At 37.8% G+C, this 8,093-nt stretch overlaps 1 long non-coding RNA gene across 1 annotated transcript; it reads right to left on the bottom strand.

Annotated features, from left to right (window-relative positions):
- Positions 1–1,332: 1,332 nt before the first annotated feature.
- Positions 1,333–6,840, bottom strand: LOC128579318 (uncharacterized). Its single transcript, XR_008378122.1, has 4 exons — positions 6,745–6,840; positions 3,313–3,354; positions 2,865–2,970; positions 1,333–1,627 (listed from the first exon to the last, which is right to left on the bottom strand). It is a non-coding gene; the product is annotated as an uncharacterized LOC128579318 (long non-coding RNA).
- Between the last annotated feature and the right edge of the window lie 1,253 nt (positions 6,841–8,093).

The raw sequence follows: 8,093 nt of genomic DNA, 5'->3' as shown, positions 1-8,093 counted from the left end.
GCCACCGAGGCAGCTGTTCTGCCACCCCAAAGTAAACCAAGAGCTACCAAGTGCCACCACATGTTACATGAGATTGAAGCCAACAGAAGGGACTGCAGGGGTGTGGTGGAGAGAAGCCAGGTCCTCTTGCATTGTTTGAGCCCATTGATCTAGCTATGCCTAAGATGGGTTTCCTGCCGATTTTATAGCTCTCTGGACTTAAGCTGGTTTGGGTTGGATTTTTATCACTTAAAGTCAATACTAATTAATTATATTAAGGAAAAAAGAGGAAAAAATTCTAGGTAAGAATATGAGGGGGCATCTTCTTGTCCCCTCAAACATGAGCTCATCTTATGTGTTGCTTTGGTTGTGAGGTTAACAATTCCACTCCCTTGTGTTAAATCAAATTTCAGTCGAGACCCATTTGGAATTCCCCTACCGAGGCAAGTTCATTGCCTCCCTAAATCACAAACCCAAAGTGCTTATTTCCCCCAAAGCCTATCTCTCTTTATAGGGTTGTGGAGGGGAAATGGCTTAATTCTCTCTTCCTGGATTTATTCTGGTTTCTCCTAGAGCATGCTTTCCTTTCCAACCTCGCCACCCCTTTCTTCCCTCAGGCCTGCATCCCAGCTGCACCAATCTAGTCACCAATCGTGAAACTTGTTGTAAGAGTTTCCCCCCCACCTGCACGCCTTTGTTTACATTGTCTTTCTATTTGGTCTACACTGCATTTTTTTTTTATTAAATCATAACTGTATACATTGATATGATCATGGGGCATCATACACTCGCTTCATAGACCATTTGACACATTTTTACCACAGCGGTTAACATAGCCTTTCCGGCGTTATCTCAGTTACTGTGCCAAAACCTTTACATTCTACATTTACCAAGTTTCGCAAATACCCCTGTAAGATGCACCAAAGGTGTGATCCCACCGATCCCTCTCCCTCTACCCATCCCCCCTTTCCCACTTCCCCCTATTGTTAAGTCTTGATTTCTTCATGGAAGTTAGATGTATTTTCTCAAGATAGGAGCTATTCAACTTCACTTTTTGTTTGCATATCAGGAGAAGATTTGATTCCTCCATCAAATACGAACTGTAGTTTGCAGGTTAAAGAATGCTACATTGTCAGAAATTTTGTTGAAGTGCATTAAGGATAGGAGCTCTTCATCTGGCCTACAAAGTTTCTGCTGGGAAATCAGCTCCCAAGTAACTAGGGCAACAGGTGAGCCACAGCTGTTAATATGATAGAATTAGCCTTGTAGATCAGGTGGAGCTTATACAGGACAGCTGACAGCATTTTCTATTTTTTTTTTTTTTTTAACATATGATGCAGCTGTGGACAAGTGCCAGAAAGAATCTTGGCAGGATTCTGTGGTGGAATATCTCTGCACATTGTTACATCCATCGGCTTGTCTTTAGGAGGCTGGTCCACCTGAACTAAAAGTCATACAGGAGGCTCTGAAGCTCATTTAGAATTCAAGGGCATCAAGGCCAGAGTCCAGAGACATTATAAGCGAGTCAATGCTTCCCTTCAATTGGACGCATTTTCTTTGATTCATCACACTGTGGCCAGCAGCACAGTCGCTTTTTTCTTCAAGCTCTCATATGAGGAAGCATTGCTCTCTGGAATGCTAGATGTATCTGTCAAAAAATCAAACAGGATTAACACTCATACTTAGCACAAATAAACCCATATTTCCTTAGAAATGAACTATAATCCTTAGTTTTATTGTCTTTTTAGGTAATGTATTTCAATTCCTACTGCCAATAAAGAAACTATTACAATATTACCACAGGTGTTAAAATGGGAAATGCCTGTTGAGATGTACTAGATTTATCTTAGATCCTGATGAATGGTCTTTCTCTATGCAAAATTTTCCCAAACAATGAAAATGTCATTAGACTAAGTGGTAATAACAAAATAAAAGTAAAAAAAATAATTCCATATACGTAGTACTGCATAATAATGTACCTTCTAACATGGGTTGCTGGATGTTAAACATAGCTTACTCTTGGGAAATCCATTGACTAAGTCTATCAGTTTCTTTTGCTCAAGTTTCTGTAATATCCATTACCTCATTTCATATTTACAGTAATCATAAACTTTCATCCACATTTTTTAGATTAAGATATTGATGCTCAGTGGCATAGAACAATTGGCCAAAGATAACATAACTAGCAGCTAGTGATATAGGAATTCATAACCTGGAGGTTTCTTTTGTCTTTGATTTTAACATCTGCCTATCTGCCAATAATGCAAATTGTTGTCAAATGATCTCATAGCACAGTAAAATTCTGAGAAGTGTCTCAAGAATCAGGGAGCGGAAAAAAAGAAAAATAAGAACATCAGTCCTGCCTCTACTACTTCTGAGATTTCTATTCCAGTTTCAACAATATATACTACACATATTAGAATTCCTTAGCTGGGCATTGTGGTGGGCATCTGTAGCCCAAGCTACTTGGAAGGCTGAGACAAGAGAATCGCATAAGCCCAGGAGTGGGAGATTGCTGTGAGCTGTGATGTCACAGAACTCTACTGAGTGTGATAAATTGAGAGACTATCTCAAAAACAAAAATTTCTTATAAAGTTTAATTTTTCAAAAAAAATGTTCAAACCATCCTACTGTAGCATGCTGCCTCTGATAACTTATGAAAACTAAGAGCTTATCACACACCTTATTTAACCCTACCATCCTGTTAAATACCCTGACCTGTTAGCAGGCCTTCTAAGAAATGATGGGAAACCCAGGGCTCTGTTGAGCCACATACCAGGCTTGCTTTCCTTCAGCTTGCATGGCTTTGAAGAAAAAAACTCTGCCAGCATCTTCATAGACATGAGTCAGTTTTTCACAAAAAGCAACCCAATTATTGACAGTACCTGAGGGTTTTTCTTGAGTATTTTATATTCTGGATGACTCTCCAAACAGGGCAGTGACGTGTCCTCCAAAGATGTTGCGGCAGTTTTTTATCACAAATTCCACAAGCTGATTAATGTATAAAAAAAAGAAGCATTTATTTTCATATAACATGTTGATAAATTGCATTTTATATAGTAAACTGAAATTTAAGAAAGTGTATTCTATTTAACTTCTATAAGACATTGTCTTTAAGACTAAATACCTTCCATTTCCTTTACAAATGGTGATTCAGTTCCCCAGCAAGTATAATACAAAAACTTCATTACCTTTTCTGCAGAGGCCATTTCTTCTCTGCCTGCAGAAGGATGCCAAATAATACTTGGAGCCATACACGCCCCTAAGTGTAAAGCATCCATTTCATTTGCCACGGAGAGTTCAGCGATATTACTTAAGACCAGGAACACGTACCTTAAGAGCACAACGTTTCCTCTTGGTAGCTGGTCTAATAGCCTAAATACAGAAAAATGTACTCGGTAAGCAAGGCAATTTATTTCAATCTTGTAAAGGCAGGCAACACTAACTTTGCATGAGGTACAAGGCAAATAGGAACCCAGCTCAGATACCCAAGTTTCAGTTAATGTGGAACCCAATGAAGTGAGAACTGCAGGGAGACAATGAGACACACTGGAGATTTGGGGGGGGGGGCATATTTCTACACTGTCTTCACAACACAATGAAAACTTAGTAGAATTCAGATATGTGTCATTTAAAAACGAATACCCTTCATGAAATACTTCCCTGAAACTAGCTCAATATGCTGAAGCTTAGGTAAATCTTGCAACATTTAGATTACTCTCAACCACAACCCACCAAAACATTTCTGATGAAATTAAGCAGTAATTAATTTTAAATTGCTCCTTTATTTTTAACTGGCAACACAGAAATGCTGTCTCTAGGTGAAGAACCAAATCCCAGCTGTAAAGACCACCCGGTCCATTCTGAGAGTTCATTGTCTGCTCCACCATCTTCTGTGGTTGATTTTGTTCCAAATATTGCCTCATTCCTTTTTTTTTTTTTTTTTTTTTTTGAGAAAGAGCCTCACTATGTCACCCTGGGTAGAGTGTTGCAGTATCAGTTGTCAGTTGTCACAGCAACCTCAAACTCTTGGGCTCAGGGTGTACTCTCTTGCTCCAGCCCTTTAAGCAGCTGGGACTACAGCCACCTGGCACAATGCCCAGGCATTTTTTCTTTTCTTTTGGCAGGTGTTTCGCCATTGTTTAGCTGGCCCAAGCCGTGTTCAAACGTGGATCTTTCAGTGCGTGTGTCCGGCGCCATAACCACTGTGCAACAGGATGCCGAGCCAAATCTTACCTCCTTTCTATCACTTTTTACATATGTGTCACGTTTTCATTACTTTCTTTTCTACTATTCTCATTTGGTAATTGCTAAAAGATTCTTTTTTTCTTTTCTTTTTCTCTCTCTTTTTATCTCTTAACAATTTTTTTTATTAAATCATAACTGGGTACATTAATGCGTTTATGGGGTACAATGTGCTGATTTTGTGTAAAATTTGGAATGCTTACATTAAACTGGTTAACATAACTTTCACCTCACTTTCTTAATGATAGTGTTAAGACATTTATACTCTACTCTTAATTGATTGACATGTACCCTTGCAATATACACCTTAGGTGAAGTTCCACCAATTACCCACCCTCCACACGTCCTCTTCCCTTCCTTCTCCTCACTCTCCTCTTCCCTCTTTCATTCTGGGCTACAGTTGTGTTTTACCTGATTATTTACCAAAATAATGTATTACTCCTACTCAGAAAACATGGACAAGCTGATATTTATGATTGTTGCTTTTTTAATAAAAGAATCTGCAACCTGAGGAAAACAAGCTGGTCTGACTCCTGTTGTACAAATCACAGAAAAGACTTTCTTCAGCATAATAGTCTGAATAGAAGTATAATTCCTCTGATGAGGAATTATGCAGGACTTTCAAATGGACCAAAAGATTACTGGGTGTATTCTATATAAAATAAGGCATCTAGTAAACGCTTTGGGGATACTATGAGATCCTTAAGCCTTTTCACAACCAGGACTGTTTATATCTCTGTCATTTGAAGATAACTGTTAGCAGTGTACATAAAACATGGCAAAAGAATTGAAAACTCTGTCTGGTAGAGAGTCAACAGATTTCTCTGAACCCTTGCTCTGGTAGAAAGGGGAATATTTGCATCATTTTGTAAATTTATTTCAGTATTTCTGGCTCCATTTGGTTCAAATACATAAGGTTTCATAATGTGCAATCTATAAAGATGGCTACACTATCTTACTGATTTCCTTATTATTAATTTAACCAGAAGCATTGATATGCATTTATTTCATATTTTCATGAGAGACATAATATTTTATTTTATCTCACTTTCTTTTATTTGTGTATGTATGTATTTATTTATTTATTTTGAGACAGAGTCTCACTATGTCGCCCTTAGTAGAGTGCTGTGGCATCACAGCTCACAGCAACTGCACAGCCTTGATCTTAAGCAATGCTCTTGCCTCAGGCTCCCAAGAAGCTCCTCAGGCACTCAACACAATGCTGGGCTATTTTTGTTGTTGTTGCTGTTATTGTTGTTTGGGACAGGCCAGGTTTCAACTTGCCAGTCCCGGTGTATGTGGCCATCATTCTGGCCTCTGAGCTTCAGGGTCTGAGCCAACATAGCCTTTTAAAAAATATTTATCTTTTAATGGTACATAGGATAAATACATATATGAATGATATGTGTATTATAAATATAGATAAGTGATATTGTGAACAATGACCAAACAAATATGTAGAATTTGATGCTATCTAAATGGCTTACACCAAACCCTAATGGAAGTGGAGTTATGATTATGCCACATGGCTTAGTTTCTGGTATCTTCAATATCTGTACTATGTTCCAACAATCCCCAAAAGTATGCATATAATTCATATTTAAAAGATGTTCAAGGAAAAATATCTATACTAAACAATAACATGCACGTAAATGATAATGAGTGTCCTGAATTTTCACAGAACGCACACTCTTTAGTCAGAGTAAATAAACATTTCTTTTCTATTCTCTTATCATGTAGGATATATCCAAGAAAGGACTATTGAATTGGTCCCAAAATTTCCCTTGGCATGAGAAGAAACAATTTACTTTTTGTGATCATACTGACACTGTACAACTCCCTTTTTTACTGACATGTCTCAAGAAGCTGAGCTGAGTGATTCTCTGCTTTGTTCCCACAATATTCTCTAAATATCTCTTTTATAGGACAGATTATACTGCACTGACAGTAATTTCTTGGTTTATCTATCTTTCCCAAACTGAATTTCTTGAGAAGAGGAAATAAGTCATTTTCTCTCTATGACTTCAGTTCATGAATTAATAGAGTTGTTTAATTACTTTGATATTTACCAAAATTAACATCATAAATTGTAGCCTGTGTTATGCTGCATTAATTCACTTCCAAAAACCACAGTTGACTCCCCTTTCTGACTCTTCCATGCAAGTTTCAATTTGCAAGTCTTATTGGGGTTTCTGGCAGGGTTCCATTTGATTGTGTCTGCAGAGATTTTACATTTCTTCATTTTTGTGTCTCTCAAAAATTTCATAGTGACCCACATAACAGCTAGTGAATTAATTAATAATAGCTCTTTTTATTCATTAAAAGTCAGGTACACAGAAGGGGCACAATGTTCAAGCATTCCATGCTTATATGATTAGTGAGAAAACAATGACAGTGACAAGCTAATAGAAGCCAACTTTTAACCTGGTGCCCATGAATATAACTTTGACTTTTAGTAGACAAATTATAAAATGTAAGGTATAAAATTAATTTTTGAGACATAAATGTTAAAATAATTACCTTTTAATTTTTTCAATTTTCTGTCTGTCGCTGCTTTTCTCCATTACGGACAGCCACTCATGGTAGAGCCTTGATAAAAAAATGCTTTCCGGAATGTTTTTTAGAAAATCCTTACACAGAGGAAAAGCAAATGTGTTAAGGCATTATTCTCATATTAAGTATATGCTAGAGAAGTCAGAAAGAATACAACTTGTTTCAAAGTTTAGTGAAGTCCTCCCTTCCATGACCTACACAGAATTCTGTGCCAATTCACCACTGACTTTTCAACAAAGAAATGAATGCTTTGATTTTTTTTTTTCCAAATAAACCCGTAGGAATAACTAAAGTCAGAATAACTGTGGGAAAGCTAAAGGACTCTCTATTTGGGTGGAACCTCCTCTGTGTACACATTTTAGCAGACTTGTACGACATCCTATGTTCTGGTGTTAAGGTGGTCTTCATGCCATCAGTATATGATATGGGAATGTTAAAAGAGCAAGTTTGACTCCACTTTACTGTTTATTCTTTTTCTGTTATGTTCCATTACCTTCAAAACCGGTTCCTCTTCTGTGTCCCTCCATTGTATAACTATGAATGCACTCCTCTAAAATTGTTAGTGATGTAAGTTACTAACTACACTGGTGATTATATCCTTGGTGATTATCCCTTTTTCTGATCATGTTGTTTCTGACCCTCACCTGCGAGTCCCCCTCCCTACATTACCTTAGGAGATTGTAGATTGTATTTTTTTGTGAAAATAAATTACTAAGTGCTCTTGTGATCATAGCCTAATAAACTGACTAACACACCTCACTCTCTGTTGCTTTCGCTTCTGGAATTATGCATGCTTGACCCCTGGAAAAGTTTTGCCTTATAAAATTCAGAGCCTCACTCAATTCAGGGTTGCACTCAGAAACTTCATTTTAAGACACTGGGGCAGTTGCCAGCCGGCTCTTCAATAAAAGTTCTCCTCTTTAATTTGACTTGTCTGGTGGTGTGGTCTTTGAGGGGACTCCTGGACATAACATAATAGAGATTCCAGGGAGGTTCTCCAGACACTGACACTGCCGCTACTTAGGCGGCCTGCAGGGTGAGCTTTCGTTAGAAGCCCCCTGGAAACTTTCCAGGGAACCTATAATACCCAGTGCAATCAGGAGAAAAGCTGACAATCACTCATAAATTCTGCCAAAGTCCACCTCCGGAGGGAAGAAATTTAAACACCTGTATCTGCCAAGTGTCTGCAAACATGAGTATAACAACTTGTTGTGTACATTTCTTATTGTGCTTATTTGTTCTTGTAGACCACTGTGAAAATATATAACTGTATGTTGTATTTGTTTGTTGTGAGTTGTGTAGAGCCTTTAGGAACC

The sequence above is a fragment of the Nycticebus coucang genome, unplaced genomic scaffold, assembly GCF_027406575.1.
Source record: "Nycticebus coucang isolate mNycCou1 unplaced genomic scaffold, mNycCou1.pri scaffold_44, whole genome shotgun sequence".
NCBI lineage: Eukaryota > Metazoa > Chordata > Mammalia > Primates > Lorisidae > Nycticebus > Nycticebus coucang.
This window is presented reverse-complemented; position numbering and strand designations above follow the sequence as displayed.